General features: G+C 30.7%; 1 long non-coding RNA gene across 1 annotated transcript; it reads left to right on the top strand.

Moving 5' to 3' along the window:
* Window positions 1-336: 336 nt before the first annotated feature.
* LOC107870944 lies at window positions 337-2,586 on the top strand. Its single transcript, XR_007056053.1, has 2 exons — window positions 337-1,834; window positions 1,909-2,586. It is a non-coding gene; the product is annotated as an uncharacterized LOC107870944 (long non-coding RNA).
* Window positions 2,587-11,004: the final 8,418 nt, after the last annotated feature.

The following is an 11,004-nucleotide window of genomic DNA, read 5'->3' on the forward strand; positions in this document are numbered from 1 at the left end:
CGAACCTAAACTTTCAACTAATATATGATAATTTGCAGGAAACCAGAAAAGAAGCTAGAAAATATTAGGAATCTTGGTCTAACACTATCCACAACCAGCACTCATCACTTGTAGAATATAGTAAGATGCAGGTTGCAGGCACCCGAGTTACCAAATTTATGATCTTGTGCATGACTTTTGTTCGATAAAAGTTAAAAAGGAAAAATAGGTATTTGACTTGAAGAGAACCCAATCCCGGTAGAGTCCAAGCCCAATGACATATACATACCCAGCCCAATGTAATTAGTCTTTTATATTTCTGTATATTTCTCATATGTATATAAAGACATAGGGATGTTTCTAGAAATCAACTGATATTTTTCTAATGAATATAGTTTCTTTTCTCTCTCTTTGACTATACGAATTCTAGGGTTTTTCTTGGCTAGATTGGTTGCGATCTAGAGTTCTAGAGCTCCAACATGGTATCAGAGCAGAGATCTATCATCCTCATAATGTCCTCTCTCTTTTTGATACTACCTATGAAAGCTTTCAGATATTTTTTCAGTCACTCATGGTTGTTTTCTTTCTATTTTCTCATTAGAAGGAGTATAAATGAAGTCCTTACTTCTTCAGGTAATGAAGAAGGGTGGTAATCCATTCCTATTGTCTTCAATTGGGTTTTCTCACTATTTTCAGTAGAAGTTTTGGTTTTATTACTTGTGTGCTTCTAGTTTTGTGTATTTCTCTATTTTTGACATCTTTTGTGTGGTTTAGCTGAGTATTTTTAGCTAATTGTAGTTATGAGTTCTAATAGCACCATTGTTAGTTAGGGATTCGAAGAATTTATGATTTTCCTAACTCCCCTATTTTATATACACCCTTCTGACAATTTGGGGTCTCATTTAGTATCTAAGTTTCATTGGACTATTTTCCAATTGGATGTCAACAGTTCCTTTTTGAATGGGGATCTCCGCGATGATGTTTATATAAAGGTTCCTCCTAGTCTTGAAGTAACTTCTACCTCCTCTTGTGCAACTCCTCTTGTTTGTAAACTCAGGAAGTTTTGTATGGCCTCAAATAGGCTTTCGGACAATGGTTTTCCAAATTGTTTGAAGCTCTGTTATCTCGAGGCTACATTGTCAGAAAAATTTACTACTCCCTCTTTACTAAGTCATATGGTGATTCTTTGACTGTCTTGGTTGTTTATATAGATGATATTCTACTTGTTGGGTCTGTTATTTCTAAAATGACCAATCTAAAATTTTTTCTTGACACTCTATTCAAGAATAAGGATTTGGGTTTGGTACATTATTTTATGGGGTTGGAGATCGTTTCTTATGATTCGTTATCTCATGTATCAACATAAGTTTGCTTCTGATCTCGTGGAAAAATTTCATTGTTCCAATTACAATTATGTGGCTTCTCCTTTGGATCCTTCTGTTAAGTTAACTGTTAACATGGGTGATCTTTTGCTTGATCCTTTTATTTACAGGCGTTTCAGTGGGAAACTTAATTTTCTTCAACACACTAAACTAAATATTTCCTTTGTTGTGCAATATCTGAGTCAATTCCTTTAGTATCCTTGTGTCCCGCATATGAGCGTTGGTTTATATGTCTTGAGGTATCTACTGAATGCCCAGATCTGGGTATATTTTTATCCTTCTCCCCCTCTATGTCTATTTTAGCTTATGCTGATTCTGATTGGGCTGCCTTCCATCAGTCCAGACGATCTGTTACTGGTTTCTTTATCACTTTTAGTGACTGTCCTATCTCTTGAAAGAGAAAGAAACAACCCATCATTGCTTTTTCCTCAGCTGAGGCTGAGTATCGCTCTTTATGCAAAGTTGTTGTTGAGGTAGTTTGGCTTACTCGTCTCTTTTCTGATATACGTTTATCCTTTACCTCTCACATTCCTATATTTTATGACAGCCAGGCTGCTTTGTACATTGCCAAAAATTTGATTTTCCATGGATGTACGAAGCATATTGAGATCGACTGTCATTTTGTTCGAGATTGCCTTCTTGCCAATGTTATTTATTTGCATCATGTTTCATGTGGTGATCAAATGGTGGATATTCTTACTAAGCCTTTGGCTGGGCCATTGCATCACTCCTTTCTTCACAAGCTGGGCATTTTTACACCCTCCGGCTTAGGGGGGTGTTAGCCCAAGCCCGACAGTCCAAGCCCAATGACACACACGTACCCGACCCAATGTAATTAGTTTTTTATATTTCTATATATATTTCATATGTATATAAAGACACAGGGATGTTTTTAGAAATCATCTTAGATATTTTTCCAATGAATAAAGTTTCTTTTCTCTCTTTTCGACTATAGGAATTCTAGGTTTTTCTTGGCTAGATTGGTTGCAATCTGGAGTTCTAGAGCTCCAACACTTGATAAGTTCAAGTTCTCTGTCTTTATTTTTTTTTTAAATTTGATGACAAGTGGATTGATCATTCAATTTGATCACTTAGATGACAGTTTTGTTTAGAAAAGAAAAACCCTTTTGTTAAACACCTCCTTTCTTTGAAGCTTTACAAGGTTGGCAATATATAAGGGAAAGCAATCTTTCCTATAACTATCACCTAAGACACTTGAGGCTTCTTAAAATGTTGACATAAGATAAACAGGTTCTCTGCTGAATGAAATAGGTTTGCTTGTTTATTCGATATGCTTAAAAATTATGACGCATGCGAAATCCCTCCATTGGTCATTCTTGAAAGAAGACTATATCAGCTTAACCTTTTCTGTTTGGAAGATGCAAAGGATATTTTCAAAGGTCTCCCAATCTTTGGAGCCTTGCATTAAAGAACCAAGGGATTTCTCGATAGAGCAGATCTATTTTCCAAGATTTGATATCATTAATGAACTTGAACAAGTTTCTGCATTTTTTCATTGTGCTTCGTACTGTCAACTTAATTTCACTTCCTTTCGAGCTTAAGAAATTTGGAGTTGAAGAATGTTATCTATCTGATTCACTCTCAGGAATTACGAGACTGCCCAACCTTCAAAACCTGAGTCTATCACACGTTGTAGTCCAGAGAGGGGAATTTAACATGGAAGAAGTCACCTTCGAGAATCTCAAATTTCTAACACTGGATAAGGTGCCTTTTTCTGGATGACGGGTTAACAGAGAAGAATCTTTTCTTGTAATCAAGGAATTACAAATAGAATGGTGTGATAGGCTTAAGGACGTCCTGAACAGTTCTGGAGATATTGCTTCACTAAAGACTATCTCGCTATATTAAAGCCATCAACTTAAAGATTCATCCCTTATGATTAAGGAATATGTTGCACATATGATGAGAGAAGACAAGCCTGAATTTGTGTGTGAAATAAGGGCCATATTAGATCCTTATCTCCAGGCATTTGCTGTGAGTATCTTCTATGTAGAGCACACATATAAAGGCTGGCCAGAATATCAAAATTCAAAATCTATCGAGGCTTCACATGATGGAGTGATCCTCCGAAATTTATGCCAGTTCTTCCATCTGTTTCTTTTCTTCCGTTGTGGTAATGTACTGTTAGACAACAAAATTAAACTTTCTTAAGACAAGTATTTTTATTTACTTCTTCCGAGTTGGCTTAGATATATAATGTGACCATAGAAGATTTTGGAAGTGAATTTTAGTAATGATATACTTGCGTCTATATTAGAATAGATTGGATATTCTTTTTATTTACGTGCTCTTTTATTAGCTTCTTCTAAAGCTTGTGACTCTTGCGGTGCAGCTGTATTGAAATTAGCTACTAATCTTCTATCAGGCAGATGCTTATTTTAAATACTAACAAAAAGGGAATTACGTAGACTAAATTGGGAACTTCAAGAATCATCATACTCCATAGTGCTGATATTCCCACTTTTTTTACAATTGGAAATCAGTAGATGTTTCGCTATTACAATTATATTAAAGTGTACTACTAACAAAAGGATTATGGTATGTGCTATTTTTTATCCTAAATTCTTGGACCTTTCTCTATGAGTGAACCTGAGAAAGTAATTTGAACATAAAACTTGAAGACCTAGGATCTCAATATAGCCCAATTTCATCACCAACATCCAATCCACGATCTTCGAACAATCCTACGATCGATAATGAATAGTGGTCATTGTACAGTTTCCTAAAGCAAACACTTCCACTATCAAACTTCTTAGGGTCATTCTCTTCCATTACATCCCAAACATCAACACAGACCCGTACCCATTCACCAAACTTTTGTTGGGTTCGAAATCGAAAGGGCGTCATGCGGAAGCTATTAGTTACAAACTATGAGACGATAAATAAGATGACAACGAAAAAAAATACTAAAAACATAATTTTATTATATGATTTGACGATAAAAACATAATTTTATTATATGATTTGACGAATTGGCCTACAAATAAAACTTAATATTAAGAACATAAAACTAATAAGAGAGAAAATCTCCCCTAAACGAAACTCTTAAAAGAGTACATTGCGAATGTTTTTGTGTTATGGTATGAGATGGGGGTCTTCTATTTATAGATGTCCAAAATCTTTCCTCCAAGAAAAAAAAAAGGTTAGCCAAATATGGAAAAAAATTATATTTTTTTCTTTCAGGAAAAGTAAAAGTAAAAGTAATTATGGTAACTTTTATTTTCCTTCTAAGAAAAAATAAACTTAAATATAGTAAGAAAATCACGGCAAAAACCCTAACAAATCTCCCCTTTTTGGCTTGATTTTCTTCACTTGATCCGTCTTCTCTTCATATCACGTGCATGAACTTCGTTCTTGATATAATCTTCATAACTGCTGCTTGCCATGGTTAAAAATAAGATTTAAAATATTATGATTAAAAATTGGTTTAAAAGTAATATTTTATTTTTATTTTTAAAGATGCAGCAGCAGGAGTGTTGAAAATATGGTTGAAACTTGTTCTCCACATGTAGTTCGACAAAAATCTTCATTATTATCCAAATTGTTGCAGCTTGATTTTGAAACCGCTTTGAACCTGTTAAATCTCGTCTCACCACTCATTGGACCATTGAACCGTAAGCTCTAATACCAATTGTTGGGTTTGAAATCGAGATGGCATTATGCGGAAGCTATTAGTTGCAAACTATGAGATGATAAATAAGATGACAACGAAAAACAATACTAAAAATATAATTTGGCCAATTGGCCTATATAAAAAACCTAATATGAAAAACATAAAACTAATAAGAGAAAAAATCTCTCCTAAACGATACTCTTAAAAGACTACATTGTGGATGTTATTGTGTTATGGTATGAGAAGGGGGGTCTTCTGTTTATAGATGTCCAAAACCTTTCCTTCAAGAAAGAAAGAGGTTAGCTAAATATGGAAAAGAATTATATTTTTTTCTTTCAGGAAAAGTAAAAGTAATTATGATAACTTTTATTTCCCTTCTAAGAAAAAATAAAACTTAAATATAGTAAGAAAATCAGGGCAAAAACCCTAACAACTTTGAGTCACCTCCATCTTCCAGTATCAAAGAATGTACTCAAATGTCTCGAAAAACGAAATCACCAGCTTTCCTAGAGCGACTTCATCACGGGTAATCTTTTTCTTGACCTGCCACGGGTTATAAAGATAGATTAACGGGGCAGGATATAGGTCCCTTATCTCGACTAGTTATCGAGTCGTTATCCATGATGTGTTGTTAACTTTGCACGCTTCTTCTTCGTCTTTTGATGGAAAAAATTATAAAAGAATGACCTCTTCGTGCTCATCAATTAGTATTTGATCATAAATTTTGAATAAATTTTTGAAATTTATCTTTAAGTATTTTGTTTGACCATAAATTTTAGATCATAATTTGTAAATCTGTGTTTAAAATATTTTCAAATTCAAAATTTGATGCCAAACGGGAGCTAAAAACTAAAGATATATGGAATATATCAAATGTCCTTTGACCTTATAGTCTTAAACATGATGAGTTGAAAGTTGAAATTTAAGAATTGCCAAAAAAAAATATTTAAAAAAAAAATTAACTTAAGAAAAACAAATTGAAACGCATGAGTATTATTTAAGCAAAACTTGAAAACGTATGTATCACTTTGCAGTTTTTTATATCATAAACATATACATTTCTTTTAAAAAAAAAAAAAGAATCACGTTAAGACGGTTATTCAATAATTTATGATTAGTATCTACTTTTGTGACTTTCTGTGTAGTGCTGTTCAAAATCGAAGCGTAACCGTTAACTCAATCTCAAAGTTAGTTTATTGGCTTATTGATAATGGATTATCGGATTAATGGTTGGAGAACGAATCAAAATTTTATAATTAATGATTTATTGGTGCGGGAGCGGATTACTCAATTTTTTTATCGGGTAAATCATTAACCCATTAAGAATTGTTATAATTATATTTTTACCCCTAGATATATCAAGTATCTTGGTCAATCCAATGTATAAAACTCCATTTATTGTTCTATTCACTTGTTAGTTTAGAAAATAACATGTCACTTTTTGTGATATCTAACAGACAATAAAACACAGTCAGACTCTCTATCGTATAAAGAAAGCCTAAAAATAATTCTTAAATCAAAACATAAATTATTCTTGACAACACAAAGGACCACCACAAAAATGAAACAATTCAAATGTGCCCTTCACAAAGTTTGATATAAAACATAAAAATTCAAATAATATTAAAGTTTTGATTTTTCTATCGACTCAGTAATTAAAAATGTTTTTGCATACATCTTAGGTTTTGAAGAAAATTCTTATTTGATTCTATGTTTTAGCCTATTAATTAAGAAAACATTACCTAAATACACAACATAAGTTTCTAAACTTCTAAAAATCCCCCCACTTCTAAAAAAATTACTTAATATTTCATAATTTTCGGTAAAGTTGAGATACAAGTTAAAACACCAACTACAAAAAAGATTCTTCACCAAAAATAACCTATTTCTCACTCTTTGTACACCACAATTTGTGGAGCGGTTTCTATCCAGCTTCTTCATTCAATTCAAAACATGAAGCAAGGTAATTTTCCTTCCTAAAATCCGCTTCAATTTCTTCTAATTGTTTTTACGTTTTTTTTTTTTGCAAAAAAATTATTTTGTGCCTAAATTTACAGAGTAAAATTTGGGCGATTTGGTTGAGCAATTTCTTTGATTAATTGTTTTTTAGGCTTAATTGTTTGAATTGTCATTATTAATAGAGATTTGGGACCTTCCTTTAGTCTTGGTATTTCTCAATTAGAAAGTATCAAAGAATCTCATGAAGTTGTTAACTTCCTTTCCAAAAGTTTTGATTATAAATTTGTTGACTTTGATGAAAATAGATTAAAGCATAGAAACGATCCCCAAATTATGAAGAAGTTGTGGTAAAAGCATTTTAAGGACAAGAAAAAAAGTGGTTCTAAGAAAAGGGGATCCAATAGTCCTGAAAGTAAAGCTCCCGCCAAGAGAAGAAGAATTGTCGAAGCAATTTACAGAGATGAACTTCCCAAGGTAATTGCATGTTCAGATCTATTGAATGTTAGGCCGAGATACATATTTTGGGTTGCATGATACGTCTAGAATTTCATTGTTTATCTGTCTTTTTGTTGCTAAGTTATTTGTATCTTGTGTATTTTATTTTTTATTGAAATTAATATAATAAAATACAAGTTCATAAATACATAGATATATGTTAAGTGGACTTGTATATGTGAGTGATTATTAATGCTTTGATTTGTATCTAGTTTTGTTCACTTTTACTTAAAGTCTAAATATAATAGATACATGTTTTTATTTCTAAGATACATATTATATTAACTTGTATTTGTGAGTTACTGTAAATGTTTTGATATGTTTGTTGTGTTGTTTAAATGGTATTGAAAGTAGAATTACACAGGATATATTTTTCACGCTGAAATACATGTTGTAGAGATTAAAGATCCATTTGTCTAATCTTGTATCTAATGTATTATGTTCTTAGTGCTTTTATATATATTGTATTGTCTTAGAGTAAACTTGTTGCATCTTAAATAATTTTTTTATTTTTTTTATTTTTAGGGATTGAATTATGTTACAAGTATGTTATAAAAGTTAATTCAATCTTAAATCCTTAGATGGGGAGCTCCTGTGCATCCTAAATTCTGCACATGATCATACAGTAGCTAGACTAGCCCCCATTTTGTATTAGATACATAATGACAAAACATGTATCTTTCTGTATTAATATGTATCTTGTTCATTATCTGAAGCAATTGTCTATTACCTGCATTAATCACATTAGATACATAAAATATTTAATTTGTACCTCTTTCAGTTTTAATGATTATTGTAGGCTGATGTAACATATATTTCATTTGTTTGCAATTTGAACAATATTTGGATATGCTAGTTTTTTGTGTAAGTACGGATCTGTAAAAGCAGACAATGGATACTTTAGTGAGAATAGCGATCCACCAAGGCCAAGGATGAAGTTCACACCAAAAGAAATCGATCATGTTTTGTGTATTCAGTAGTTGTTAATTTTTGGCTAGTAGACTATTTTAAAAACATTGTTGATGATATAAACTTTGATGATGTTAGTAGTGTTTAGACAAGCATACATTAAGTTTTTTTAATGAATAATTACTTCTATTTTGCATTAACATTCTAATGCAATTCTAAAGAACATAAAGATATATTTATGTTATTGTTATGATATTTTTTTCACGCTGTATACAAACATTGTATTGGATACATGTTTTACTGTATTTTATAATTTTCTGTATCTAAAATAAAGAAAGATATATTACAATATAGGTATCAACCATCACAACATTATCGTATTATGTATCTATAACAGTTTTTTGTTATAGATAATTCATGTTGTCTTTTACATGCATACCAGATTATATCATAACTTAATAAAATTAAGTCTTAAAAATATTAACCTATTTCATTTTACATGTGAAACAAATTATTAGATCTTGTATCTATAACTTTATATGAGATACATCTTCTCAAATTGTATGTATCTATTATAAGGAAACTGTTTTACTATATAATCATAGTAACCAACAAATTATTATATTTTTATGTATCTAAAACCCTTTTTATTAATGGAAAGAGATGTTTAACTATAACCTGCATAACAAATTCTAGCAGAACTTATGTTACTAAATCTTAATAATATTGACAAATTATATTTTACAAACGATACATATTTATTAAAATTGAATCTATAAATTTAATGGAGATACATACTATAAGAATGTATCTATTTTCTATCGTTCACTATGGCAGAACTACTAATAGAATGTATAATAACATTGTCAATTCAATATATCTAAATTTCTACTTTATGTGTCACGAAAAAATACACCATCAAAACATATATAACTAAATAACAAATTAACAAAGAATGCTATTTGTTTTGGTAAATGTCTTTTTCTAAATTTCATAAAAAACCAAGAATCTTATCAACTAAAATGTCGAACAAAATAGATAAAAAAATCCAGCAACATTCCAAGGAATTATTCAACACTATTCATTAGTCAACTACATTTGTCACTCCTTCTTTAGAAAGAAGTTGCAAGTGCGCCTGTTGTGACATTCATAACCACATCTACTACAACAATTACTGCTCGATGTCACTATTTCACTTGATTTGTTGTGTCTGTTTTTCTTTGGCCTTCCAGATTGACATTTGTATTTAGGTGGTAAAAAAACTTACCAAGATAATGCTTTAAATGTCCAAACATAATCCTCTGAATGACATCATAAGACATAACTGAATCAATGAAAACAAAACTTTGACTTTTTAACCTTGAGTTGCTTTCAAACTGTATAATAAGACATCAATATATTCACCGAGATACATAATTAGACATCAACATATTCACCTAGATACAAGATGATCAAAATGTATCTTTTATCATAAAGATGTATCTCGACCAAATTAACATAACATCATGGCTAAAACACAATAAGAAACATAATTAAACATAGCTTCATAAATAGAGATACAAGATGGGGTAAAATGTATCATTTACATAACAAAGTGTATCTCGGCGTGAAACTTGTACAACATGTATCTAGGAAATTTTACAACATGTATCTAGGACATTTCTATGTATCTAAGATATTTTTATTATATATGTGAAACTAAAACACAACAAGAAACATAATTAAACATAAATTTATAAACTGAGATACAAGATGAACTAAATGTATCATTTTCAGAACAAAATGTATCTTGGCGTTAATAACATAAACACACAAAAAAAAATCTCTAAAATAACCAAACATTGAATACAAAATTAACTTAATGTACACAAAATTAACAACAAAAGGTACATAAAAAAACATAACCTACCTTTTATTGTCCGATCTTTTGGCATAGTAATTGAAGGAATGCTCAATCGCAAATCGCGCCATAACCGAAATGAGAGTACAATTGTCCTTGTAGATTTTCCCAACCTTAACATCACTATGTTTGCAATCAGTAATAATCTTGTTTCCCTTGCTATCCAACAAAGGCATAGGAGAAGTAGAATTAGATTTATAACTAATAATTTCTGCAACTCTTTTTTATGGACTTCCCAAATAAACTATAGCACCAACTTTTCCATTAAAAAAATTTCTTGTCCGATCATTTGGTATAGTAATTGAAGGAATGCTCAATTTTAAATTGACAAATCAAATAAAAAAAATTGATATGTTTTCTCTAAAAAGGAAGAATGAAAAATTTTCAATTTCAAAAAAATAATACAAAAGTGTCTATTAGTTTTAATGAGGTGGAGCAATATTCTGATTAGCATAAATTATGGAATTTCATTTTGTCTTTTACCTTAATTAGTTAGATTAAATTCTAATTTAATGCAAACTAATCTGTTACATCCCTTAAAACATGTTGATTTAGTTAATTATTACTTGTATCTGTACTATGTATCTAATGTGATTAACATGTATCATCAGAGGGTCAAATGTTCGAATTTTAGGAGATTTTGAAAAAAGTTGAGAATTTTAGTAATTATTAGTAAACATATCGTTATATATGTAATTTTTATATTAAATAACTATAAGAAGCCTAAAAGATTTATAAATAGAGCA

This window comes from Capsicum annuum, chromosome 5 (genome assembly GCF_002878395.1).
Source record: "Capsicum annuum cultivar UCD-10X-F1 chromosome 5, UCD10Xv1.1, whole genome shotgun sequence".
Classification (NCBI taxonomy): domain Eukaryota; kingdom Viridiplantae; phylum Streptophyta; class Magnoliopsida; order Solanales; family Solanaceae; genus Capsicum; species Capsicum annuum.